Consider the following 12,976-nt stretch of genomic DNA (forward strand, 5'->3'; position numbering starts at 1 on the left):
CCTGTGACCATTCAGATGCCTTCATTGATATATGAGATTTGATAATCTCATTAAAGGCTAGAGCAAATAAACTTTGCTTTCAGGAGCCATCATCTCAAGATTTTTCTGAGTTCATTTACAGGTGCTTCTAACCTTCTTCTGACTTGCTTCTAATCTGTATCAAGCTAATTTTGCATTAGGTATAGGGAGAAAATCAGTTCTAACGCAAATAAAAGGCCCAAGTATACAAGCCCTGCAATGGGTGCATGCGATCTGTCCAATTTTCTTCATCCTGAAGAGAAGAAACAACATGCGTCTCATTCGTTGGGTCAGAAATATCATGCTCCACATTTATGATTGGCCATGATACATTGGCGTTTAAAATTTCAAATGACTAGTACTTTTTCTAACCAGACCTTGCCATTAGGAAGTATATGTCAAGAGTACCTAGAGAATTTCCAGCTGTCCATCATAAAAGATGGCAGATTGACTAAGACCCATTCAGTAGGAGTGGGACATTTCCGCTTAAGAGTTTATGTAAAACTCTATAAGTGTGAGCAGAAGCTTGAGAAAGATGTATGTGATGGCAACTGCATGCTACCCATTGGTCTCTCCAGATCTGACAGAGACCACTCTTAAAAAAAACTTGGCTGCTAGCTTGATTAAGACAAGTGAGGTTGCATTGTTGATGCTTTATCTACAAAAAAAGAGATTTAGAATGACACACAACGCTACAGCCTAGAAGTACTTTCTGATGTAACGGTACCACAAGGTGTTAGTCAACAGTCCCTTGAGCATCCTTCACCAAATAAAAATTAGACACAATAGAAAACATTGCCCAGCCACTAAGATTAGGCCAGTTTGAGATGGCCTGCACATGTATACCTCCCCTCTCCTCCTTTGCAACCAGATAGTTAGGGCACAATCTGGGCTGATTGTATGTGTATGTCCAACTGTCTACTGATAGCTACAGCTTGCTTTATCCAGATTAGAATTTCCTGGATATGATTCTATTAAGTCAAAATATATTTATCTGTTAGGATAATGTGCCTCCACTTCATCATTTTTCAGACAGTTTGATGGAAATATATCAAATCTGACATTTACAGCTTTTATTTTATTGCAAGTAATTGATCTGAAATATGTTTTAATGCGGGTAGTGTAAAATGACAGCCTCAGTCGCAGTCCAGTCTCAGGGTTTTGGTCTTGTTCCTTTCAGTGATGTTGTCTTGTGATAAATGTATATGTAGCATGTAGTGTTTTTGAAAGCCCAAATGCCACTAAAAGCGGTATTTTAGTTTTAGGTGTATGCTGGAAAACTGAGGGATCTTCTCCCGTCTTTTATCTCTTTTAGAGGTCAGTGGAAATATCTCTTCGCCATTTTTCTAGCTTTGGTTCCCAGCCGTCAGAAGTTTGAGTGTTACCATCTACCTTGGAATATTCCACACCTCTATTCCATTCTCTCCAGCAGTCTTTCTCAACTTTTTTACCATGGAAGAACCCTTGAAAGACTTTTCACTCTTAATGAACTCCTGTTAAAAAGTATTGCCTCTACAGCTCACAGTATATTAACCAAATACCTAGGTTGTAGATATAATAATAAAGAAAAAAGAATGTTGAGTACTTAGCGTATTCAACAACCATGTAGGATAATTGTTTTTATCACCTGCTGATCTATATTACAACATGTTTTTAGTAATAATTTATTTTAAAATGAAAAAGATGATTCTAATAGATAGAAAAAAAAACTCAGACAGTAAATAATGGTGTTTCCCTTTGCACAGGTGGTCTTTGGTTAGGGGCCCCTTACTTCAGTGGTTAGTGTAGTGCTCCCTTAGATTGGTGGTCAGTTGTATAGGGTCCCTTACATTGGTGGTTACTGTAGTGCTTCCTTAGATTGGTGGTCAGTTGTATAGGGACCCTTACATTGGTTGTCACTGTAGTGCTCCTTTAGACTGGTGGTCAGTTGTATAGGTTCCCTTACATTGGTGGTCACTGTAATGCTCCCTTAGGTTGGTGGTCAGTTGTAAAGGGTCCCTTACAATGGTGTTCACTATAGTGCTCCTTTAGATTGGTGGTGAGTTGTATAGAGTCCCTTATATTGGTGGTCACTGTAGTGCTCCTTTAGATTGGTGGTCAGTTGTATGGGGTCCCTTACGTTGGTGGTCACTGTAGTGCTCCCTTGGGTTGGTGGTCAGTTGCAGAAGTGCCCCCTTGAATCACTTGCCAGTATACTGCTCTCTTACATTGGTAGTTAGTTTGGGAAGACCTCTTACACTGCTGGTCAGTGTAGTGCTTTCTTATATTGGTGGTCAGGGGAAATTATACTCCAGTACATTGATGGTCAGTGTAATGATCTCATACATTGGCAGTCAGTTAGTAAAAAAAAGCCCTCATATTGGTGGTCAATAGAAAAGGTCAATAGAAAAGGTTACATTACTGGTCAGTTGAAGAAGGACCCCTTAGGGCCTGTGTTGGGCATTGCGCTTGTGTCAAGTGCATAACTTTGACATCAGTTTGAGATGATTGATTGAGATCATTCAGATATAATTGATAAGTGCAGTTAACCTCATTCTAACCTGCACTTGATACAGGTTTTGCATTCTCATAGGCTCAAATGAGAATGCAATACCTATATGAAGTGAACAAAGGCCTGTCGACACAGGCCCTTGCCTTGGTGACCAGTTGAAATAACATCTTGTTACATTGGTGGTCCCTGTTAAGAATGTCTCCTTTACAAACTTCTAAAAAGTTCAGTGTTTTCCTTTCTGAAAGTAGAGGCTCCACTAGTCCCATTCTGCTGACTCTTCCGACTGAAGCGTGTACCGGAACTTTGCAGGCACATACTGTAGATAGATAGATACATAGATAGATAGATAGATAGATAGATAGATAATTACATATTCCATAAAAGTCAAAACTGAGCAGAACCGGTATAGAATTGCAAAATGTAAATAAAATACAGTAAATTAGCAGCTTCTTACTGTCTATTTCAGAGCAGCATCAATAAACATTCAAGTTAAGCAGCGATTCACTACAGTAAATCTATTTTCTATACAGTTTAGCGTGTACAGTAAAACACAAAACCCAGCTAATTAAACCAAACGTTTCTTAATCATCCAAAGAAGAAGAGAAAGTCGATATACATAGAGGGATATGTGGAAGAAAAACATGAGTAAGGATCAAAAGCTTCTGTAAAACCACATAATATCAGATTATGTGTCCTTGCCCTTTTTTTTATGATCTGTAGCCGTACCTGCACTGATTACCGTGAGTCAGTTTCTTAGAAGTAGAACACAGTTTTTTAAATGGGATTTTGTGGATTTATGGAGGCATTAGTGGGTGGGATTTCTTGGTGTGCAATTTTGGGTGAGCCTTGGTGCCTGCTATGTACAGAAGGAGTTTACTGTTAATGAGAAACTTTATAATTGAATACATAGTTATTTTACTTCCCTTGCAGCCTCAAACAAAAATGTAGGCTTGGGCCATTAGCTCATAGCTAATGTATTGCCTATTTTTGTTTAGTTTCTGTTCTTTGTAGGATAAGTGACCTGTTATGAAAAAAAAAAATGGTCTTGCTTTAGAAGGCCACTTAGCTGCCAAACCTTAGGCCTCATTCACAGCGTTAAGTCGGGCTGTACACGTCGATGCGGCGTGCATTCCCATATCGGGCTGTTCCTGGGAGGGACAGGTGCTGTGTGTAGCAACCTCTTCTTCCCTATAGGTGTCCTTATTTAGACACAGACAGGATGGATCCTGTCTGCATCTGAGCACAGACACCCAGGCCCACATAGATGTGCAGTTCAGGTGTGCGTAGGACAGAGTACGGACACGTCCTCTAATAGGGAAGAACAGGCAATCACACACAGCACCTGTCCCTTCCAGGTACAGCCCGATATGGCCATGTATGGCCCGACTTAACGCTTTGTGAATGAGGATTTAAAGTGAACTTTTATTGAGAGACCTATGGGGGCTTCCGATATATACACTATGTGGACAACTGAGCATCAAACCTACATGAGCTTGTTTGATATCCCATTTCAAAATCAAAGGGTTTCCAGAGTGTGTGTGTGCAAGTTTTAGCCAGGAGAGCATTTCTGAGATCAGGTACTGATGTTGAAAAAGAGGTCCTTGCTCGCAATCAGTGTTTGAGTTCGTTCCAAGATGTTCAGTATGGTTACATCAGGGCCCTATAAGTTCCTTCACACCAAACCCATCAAACCATGTCATTATGAAGCTGGCTTTAAGGATAACAGAAAACTGTTGCTGCAAGGTTGGAAGTGCATAATTGTTTCAAATGTCTCTGTATGCCGTATCATTAACAGTACCCTTCACTGGAAACACCTGAAGTCAAACATGTGTTTGGCCACACCTGAATCTCATCCAAATGGTGCCTTCAACAGGAAAGTAGAGTGAGACAACCTAAAGCTGTTGCCTATGGCAATGCCTTAATTCCTTTTGGAATGCTGTAACAATATTGTTGTGAACTTAGAAAACTGAGAGTCCTGCAACTTATTTTTCTTTCCTATGTTGGGGTTGGCAGAGCTGTGACACATAAAGATATAAGAAACTTGGGAAATGGTTCTATCATTTTGACAGTAAAACAACTACACAGGATGGAAAAAACTAACATACCAACGACCAGTTATTTACATAAAAATATTACAACTGGCAGCATTAAAACAAGTAACATTTACTTTTCGAGTGTTGTATTTAAGGAGAAACAAAATAACTAAAAAGCGATTTGACCAAATCAAATAACTAACCCAAAGGTAGGAAGAGAAGGGCTTCCGGTTTTTCTGAAAAGCGGTTATTCTCTACGTGCTCGGAGCCTCTCTACCCTCTAGTACCGTGTTTGGTTCACATGTGAGATTAGGCACTTTGCTGGCTCCATAGTGGTTCTCTCTTTCAGAGCGAGCTGGAGCCTGAGGCTAGCAGAGGGAGGCTTTATATCGTAGCGGTAAAGCTCTTCTTCTTTTTAAAATATGTAATTGGCATTGGGTCATCGGTATAATGTATGACACAGTGAGACAATGTTACTGCTCAGGAGACCACCTTTCATCATTTTAAACACACAGCAATCAGCAGCAAAGGTTTCAGCTTAAGAAAAGGAATTAAAGAATGAAATAACCAAAAACCTCCTCACACAATCCTGCTGAAAAAATACTTACAGACAGATTAAACTCTGAATATATGGTGTAGGTGCAAAATACATTTGATACACATGTTGGACAATCTGGTGTCAAGTAAGCAAACAAGAATTGGTATTGTTAATGTAATGAAAATGATCATGTAAGATATAAAGCTCTAGTGCTCTACTAGTGACCCCGCAGCCATGTGCACCTCTCCATTTGATCCTTGAAACCTTCTCAGTCTACCTTTGAGGCCTGAAGCTCACTCAAAGGCTGTTTATAACTTAACATGCAGATATGGTACACTTTAACCCAGTTGTGTAGACTATAGGACCAAAGGTTAGTGGACACCTGGCAATGACAACTGCATAAGCTTGTTGGACACCTATTCCAAAACTAGGGGCATGTATATTAAATTTCCCACCTCTCCCCTTTCTTTGTGGCTGGAGCAGCCTCCACTTCCCATACATTTTTGCAGTGTGTCTGTGGGAATTTGTGCCCATTCAGCCAAAGAGCATTTGTGAGGTCAAGTACTAATGTTGGGCGAGAAGACCTGGCTCATAATCAGCATTTCAGTTCATCCCATGTATTGTATAGGGTTATGGCCAGGGCTATGTGCAGGCCACTCGAGTTCCTCTACATCAAAGGAGGAGATTACAAGGCTTAGTGCAAAGACAGACTGGGACACTTTTTAAAAATACAATTAGTTTATGCCTAACTGCACTTACATTTCATTATGTTATATCTACCAGCAGTTATACTCTATAATAAATCTGAAATATAGGGGTTGCTGTTGATTACCTCCTTTAGAAAGCATACTGAAGCCAGAGACAGCTAGTGGGATCAGCAACGTCAGCCTACACAATTCTCACCCCAATGTAAAGCAGCATTATCATGTACTATAGGATGCCAGTAAATTCCTTCTTTAGGCTAAAAGGATCTCTATGGTGCCAACAGATCACTCTAAAACCAGGAAACCTGTGACTTGCAGATGCTGGATTTTCTGTAAATCACAGTTTAAAGCCCAATTCCTGCTTGGGCCAAAATTACATTTGGATCCACCAGCAGTAGCTAGAAATTAAAAAGCAGCTCTAGTTGCTATACTCACATGATCTTTGGTGGGTCCAGAGCAGCAAGGCCACTCTTCTTCTGGGTTGAATAAAGCCCAGCATCATTAAACCCATTTCCTATTAGTCAACCCACTTCCTAATACCATCCATCCTGGACTGACAGGAGAATGCTACAAAGTGTCATTACATGGTGCTGTACTATGCAGTATTAAGGATCTCCGCCCATGGTGAAAGGGAAGAAGAGGGCAAAAAGGACCTGTGATGTCATGGACATGACCAAACAAACTTGTAAAATTGGTAATTGTAATTTTGTTTTCTCATGGGTGTAGTGGGGCTTAATTGGGGAAGGAGGTACAATGTGGAAGGCCTCACGCAGAGTTGGGCTTCATACACATCTTCACAGCTCACCCACATCGCTTTGTGTAAATCTCTGCAACATTTACCTATAGTTCCAGTTAGTCAAACAAGAGGTTTGTGGTGTTGGCAGTTCCATGCTCTGTCTGACCACAGGTTGACATTGAGGCTTTTCGAGTCACATTGTGCCTTTTTATCTGCTGAGAAAGTGCTTTGCTGCTTCAGAGCGTAAACATCTCAAAGGTTCATCACATTTACCGTCTTTATCATCCAACGGTTGCTATCTCCGGGAACATAGAAATATATCCTTCCCTTTGAGAATGAATCATCTACAAAACTCAGCGTTTGTCACACAGGAATGTCATGTTTTCTGATGCCTGTCAAAGAGACGGAACGCCACAAGGGTAGATCCTTAAACAAAACAGCAAATGTGAAAGGGTTAATGGGAATATGCATGAACACTTAACTACTTGTCTTTGAGATGTCTCATAACAATGGTCATTAAACTACTGTAATTCTGCTAAAGTCTCTTTAAAGTAATTCTGAGGCTCTAGCAGCTGTCAACACAAAAGCGGGCCAGCCGATAACAGGAATTAAGCTTTTTTTTTTTTTTCCTTCTCTTGGTACATCTGCATTGGCATGTTTTCAGTTAAAGGACAAAACGAAGGATTTGCACACAATACCAAATGTAAAGATGAGCAGGTTTTTTTTTTTTTTTCATCTTCCTAATAGAGCTTCATTCAGGAGTATTATAGATTGGATGACATCATGGTTGGTGCACTGTTAATGATGTCATCAAGCTTTGCCCAGAAAGCTACCTTGTCTCTTTTGGGGTACCCCAGACAGGGGTGGCCAGTCGTGACACTACAAGAAGCTTCTGTTCAGGTGGTAACTCATATTCCCATGTGTTCAGTAGTGGGTAGAGCTAGGTCCATGGAAAGCAAGGCAGAGAGCATCAGCGGTCACCTTGTAACAAGGTGTGGCACGGGTAGAGATGTTGGCACAGTAAGGCCTCTGAATTAGTAGTTTACATGATCAGTCATGATCCTGCCGATATGATTTCAGAGCACATACTGAAGGTTGGGTCTTTTGGTCCTAATCAGTGCGGCAGGACATCACTAACCTAAATGTTAGCCCTCTTGTTGGAAGCTTTGAAGATTGTAGTCCCATGGGTGGCAGAAGTACTCGGATGCACTCTCCCAAAGACAAGGTACAGGATGGTTGGCAAGACTCCTTCTTGACAACCAGTGCTGCTCCTGCTTTGTGCTTTCTCAGTGGGATAGCATTTCCTAGCACCTCTACCACCCCTGGCTACCATAGGTTTCCCCTTACAGAAGCTTGTAAGGCCGTGGAACTCACATTACTTATACTGTGAACCTGCAGGGGCTAGAGAAAGTGAATGCAGCTTATGTGCATGGGAACTTTAAAGTTAACTTGTCCTTTGCCCCCTCAAGGGCAAAGCAACAGACTTACGTTAAGCATTATCCAGCGTCATATACTTACTTTTGTTCCCTCTCCACTCTGTTCTGCCGCCAGGAACAAAAGGAAGTCCTCTGTAACTTACAAGTCACGAGTCGTAGCTTACACAAGGCTATAGACTACCTATGTGACATCATTGATTGGTGCAGTGTTGTCATATGGAGCACATCCCATGTTCCCCCCTACTTGGCCAGGTTTTAGCTATGACTCCCAGCACTGAATGAGGGGGAACCATGGTTGCCATTCTGGATTGGCTTCAAACATGTCTACCTTGCTTTGTCTTCATTACGTCACATGAGATAACATTGATTTATGCTTCTAGTTCCGCTCACAGGAAGTGACATGGACACAGCAGTTTTGGCAGGATCAATAGATATTTCATGTACTTGCTGAAAATGTTCGTGGCTTATAATCTAGTCAACACATCTAAGGACGGGTAATGTGCAATATAATACATTTTTGTGCGTGGATTTAGATATCCTTCAAAGCAAACTTGTTGCTGTGCCCTGAATGGCTAGGCTTCTGGAGATATAGAAAATAAATTGGGGAACTCAGGTGGAAAAGACCTTTGTTATGGCTGCTGGAGGCACAAACTGCTGTGGTTCAATCCCGGCATTGTCACCCTATAAACATCTGAGAGATAGTTGGAGCCACCAGTGCCCTGCCAGAATTGAAATATCAGTTTTTGATACAATTACCCTTTTAGCTTTTTATTTTTATATATGGAGGCTCCATTTGGTCTTTGTTCAACCAAGTATTCTGGTGTTTTAGAAAACAGGGTGACAATAATATTTAATACTGACTCCTTTCCGAGGCAGACAGGAGCCTCAACAAAATGTTTCTCTCCATTAAATATACTTAACCTTGAGGACGCTGCTGCAGCTGAAGTTTATCTGATTGGACGTTTCCCAATCCCATATTGTTTCAGCACCTCTGCTAGCGCCAGTGGGGGACCTTGTGCTGGGAGTGGCTGCGTGATCTTATCATGACAGGACCCATCTGGCAACGAAGCATAATCATTACACTGTCAAAGCATTAGCTCCTTTTTATAAAAAGTGGTATCCGAATGCCAGGCCGATGACTAGATTGATTAGAGGTGACTGTATACCCATATGGTGGTATGTACTGTCACAATGGGCAGAGGGGCGGACAGCTGTAAAATTAAAATAAGCCGCAGTCAGCCATAATCATTTTACGTTTTTAACTAGCTGCTGTTGTCACCCTAGCATTACACTTCTGAATCCGACTGCCTTGCTAGCTAAGCCCCTATGGTCACCAGCATCCTTTGTAGGATTCTTTAATAGGGGGTAGTCAAGGTTGTGGTCTTTCCCTGAAGCATTTTGAAGGCCCTGGCTTAATAGGTTCAATCAAGATCAGATTCAGGTGGACTCTAGCGTTTGCTGGCTAAGGCGATCTGCTGGTCTTACTTGCCGTCTTGAGTAGCTCCTTAAAGGAAGCCAGTCATAGGAGAACAATGAAGGCCGCCATGGTTAACCTTTTCTTTTGACACATGCTAGCTGTCTGATTGTTCTATGGCTTCAATACTCGGTGTCATGATCCAGAACAAGTCATCTCACCTTCCAGATCTGCATAATTGCTCTGAAGGCTCAGAATGATTGAAGCCAATGGGTGAGTATAACAGCCATTCAGCCTGCATTTTTAGACAGAGGTCAACAATGCCGTCAGAGTCTTGCAATGCCTTGTGGGATTTGTAGTTGCACCACATTTGGAGGGCTGAGGTTGCTTACCCTTGTCTTGGAGTAGGGATGGGAAAACTCCGGCCCTCCAGCTATGGTAAAACAACAAACCCCATCATACATCTGCCTCTGGGAGTCATGCCTGTGACTGTCATAGTCTTGCAATGTCTTGTGGAATTTATAGTTGCACCAAAACTGGAGGATTGAAGTCACCTACTCCTGTCTCTGATTGTTCAAGAAACTGATCCTTTGCATCTACCTACACTATAACCAACTAGATAGCACAGTGGCTTAGTGGTCCTTGGTTCAAATCCCAGCCAGGACACTATGTGCATGGAGTACGCATGCCTCATTCTCCCTGTGCTTGTGTGGTCCTCCATCCACCCTCCAAAGACATGCTGGAGGGTTTTCAGGTCCTAGTGTATGTATATCTAATAGGGATATTGTGGGCAGGGATTGATGTGCATATACAATGTGTAAAGCACTGTGTATGTTGATGGTCCTATACAGGGGCGTAAGTGCAGATCATGTGGCCCCATAGCAAAAATGTGATGCCAACCCCCCATGTTGTATGTTGTTGATGGTACTTTACAGGGGAGTAAGTGCAGATAATGTGGCCCCATAGCAAAAATGTGATGCCAACCCCCCATGTTGTATGTTGATGGTACTTTACAGGAGTGTAACTGCAGATCAGGTGGCCCCATAGCAAAAATCTGATGCCAACCCCCCATGTTTTATGTTGATGGTTCTATACAGGGGTGTAACTGCAGATGATGTGGCCCCATAGCAAAAATGTGATGTCAACCCCCTTGACAACCATTCTCTGAGGTGTAACTAATGACATCAAGATCCCAAAGACCCCTCTTGTGCATCTGACGTTAGGGTTGTCATCAAATGCAACCGGTCCAACCCTTAATGATATAGTACTGCGTTATTTTTACATGTTCTATGTTTGGTTTGCCTCAACAACCTACTGGGGCCCCCTACCACCCCCAGGCCCCCATAGCAGCCGTCTGGGCCGCTATGGCTATAGTGACGGTGCTGGTGCTATATACAGCAAATGCCTATAATAAATTATAATAACTTGCTGCTCTTTACACATTCAATGCAAGGATCACTGCTCAGTGTTCATTACCCAATCTGAATCCATCGAATACTGGTTCGGTTCCATTAAAGTGATTTCTGATTGGTTTCTATAGTTTGGGCCACCCAAGAGGGGCTCCTCTGTGTACCAAGCGGGCGGAACCTTTGGGAAAAAATGGGAGGAGTCTTTAAAAATCAGATGTAACCGTACACATTAGAAAGGAGTGACAACACATACAAAGGGAGAAAAGGTGAACTTGGACTTTAAACTGCATGAGCAAGTCCACAAAAAAAAAAAAGAAGCCGAAATTGGAATTTAGACTATAAGAAATACTATTTGCAATGTACATAAAAAGGTAATTTTCTGTTTTGCTTTCCTGCTTATTTTTTTTTTTTTTCCGCTGGTGTGTTAACGACTCAATTTGGAGAAAAAGGATTTAAACAATAAAACAGAAATATGTACGTACAATTACCAGTTAAAAAATACAGTGAGAGGCGAGGGAAATATGCTTCTTTTTTAAACAGATTGTGTATTTTATGCTCCCCGAAAAGATAAAAACCTCCACATCCCATAATAAATTCATCAGAATATTTATTTTATGGACCACATATGTGTTGTTGGAAAGAAGACGAGTCAAGTCGTAAACATGAGAAGCAAATTTATGTCCTGTGTGTGCGCACACGCAGGGGGTGTGGAGGGAAAACTATACACACTCATATACATACACACACATGCTCACACTCATACACACACCACGCACACAAACTCATACACACAACACGCATGCATATATTCATTCACAGATACACATATTTATACACATAGCACACATTCATGCACAAATTACATGCACATACCACACATACTCATACACACCACACATGCATACGCTCATACACATGCACACTCACACGCAGATACTCACACACACCACACATGCATACATACACACACACAAACACGTATATAATCATACACACACATGCACATACTCACACACACACACCACACATGCTTATACTCATCCACACATGCACATACTCATAATATGCAGATACTCACACACACCACACATGCATACATACATATACACACACACACACATGTATATAATCATACACACACATGCACATACTCACACACACACACCACACATGCTTATACTCATCCACACATGCACATACTCATAATATGCAGATACTCACACACACCACACATGCATACATACACACACACAAACACGTATATAATCATACACACACATGCACATACTCACACACACACACACAGCACACATGCTTATACTCATCCACACATGCACATACTCATAACATGCAGATGCTCATACACACCCCACACATATACTCATACACACCCCACACACATACACACCCCAAACACATGTATGTACTCATACATACCTTACACATATGTACACTTGCAAATATACATGCACACTCACACATAAACACATTACACATGCACATAATTATACACACCACAAGCACCCAACCATGTATACACCACACATGCAGTTATTCATGCATGTACTGCTAGCAACACACACATACACACATTGCTCATGCACATCCCACAATCATTCACAGGAATGGACTGGCCTAGGAGGGCACGGGGAAATTTGTAAATGCAACCGCACAGATCTCATATAAGTCTTGACAGCCTGATTTCAAAAGTAATTTTCAATATATTTTCATTGCTGCAGCTGTCATTAAAACAATCCCTGATGATCCTGCCAAGCAGGTCTTTGCTCCGGCACTTCCTGTTATAGGGTGACAACACTCTGTCCTTGTCTTTTACTTGTGCTTCACACGGTCTTTGTCCTCTCCGATCCCTACTGCTCTCCATTGCTTGTGTTAGGAGAGGCAGTGGGGATCGGAGGGGGACACAGAGTTGATCGAGCTGTCCCAGCGTGGAGGAGAGAAGTCATTCAGAATCGAGAAAGCTAGTCAGATGACCAAACAAAACGTCTTCAAGAAAAAATACAGCAAGTCCAGTTGCTTTGATTTCATCTTTGTTTACAGGCATACCACGAGAACCTTCACCAATGTTTGGACGTGTCTTTTAAGTAACAATTTTCTTTAAAAATATCTTCCGTGTCGCAGTTTCAGAGCCGAGCCCTGCACATTATTTTTAGCAATCTGCTTTGTTACTATGTTAATA

General features: G+C 41.6%; 1 protein-coding gene across 2 annotated transcripts in view; it reads left to right on the forward strand.

Moving 5' to 3' along the window:
* ZNF536 (zinc finger protein 536) overlaps nucleotides 1-12,976 on the forward strand; it is a 517,603-nt gene that overhangs the window by 283,380 nt on the left and 221,247 nt on the right. The window lies entirely within an intron of this gene.

Source organism: Nanorana parkeri, unplaced genomic scaffold (genome assembly GCF_000935625.1).
Source record: "Nanorana parkeri isolate BGI_ZX_2015 unplaced genomic scaffold, ASM93562v1 scaffold6, whole genome shotgun sequence".
Lineage (NCBI taxonomy): Eukaryota > Metazoa > Chordata > Amphibia > Anura > Dicroglossidae > Nanorana > Nanorana parkeri.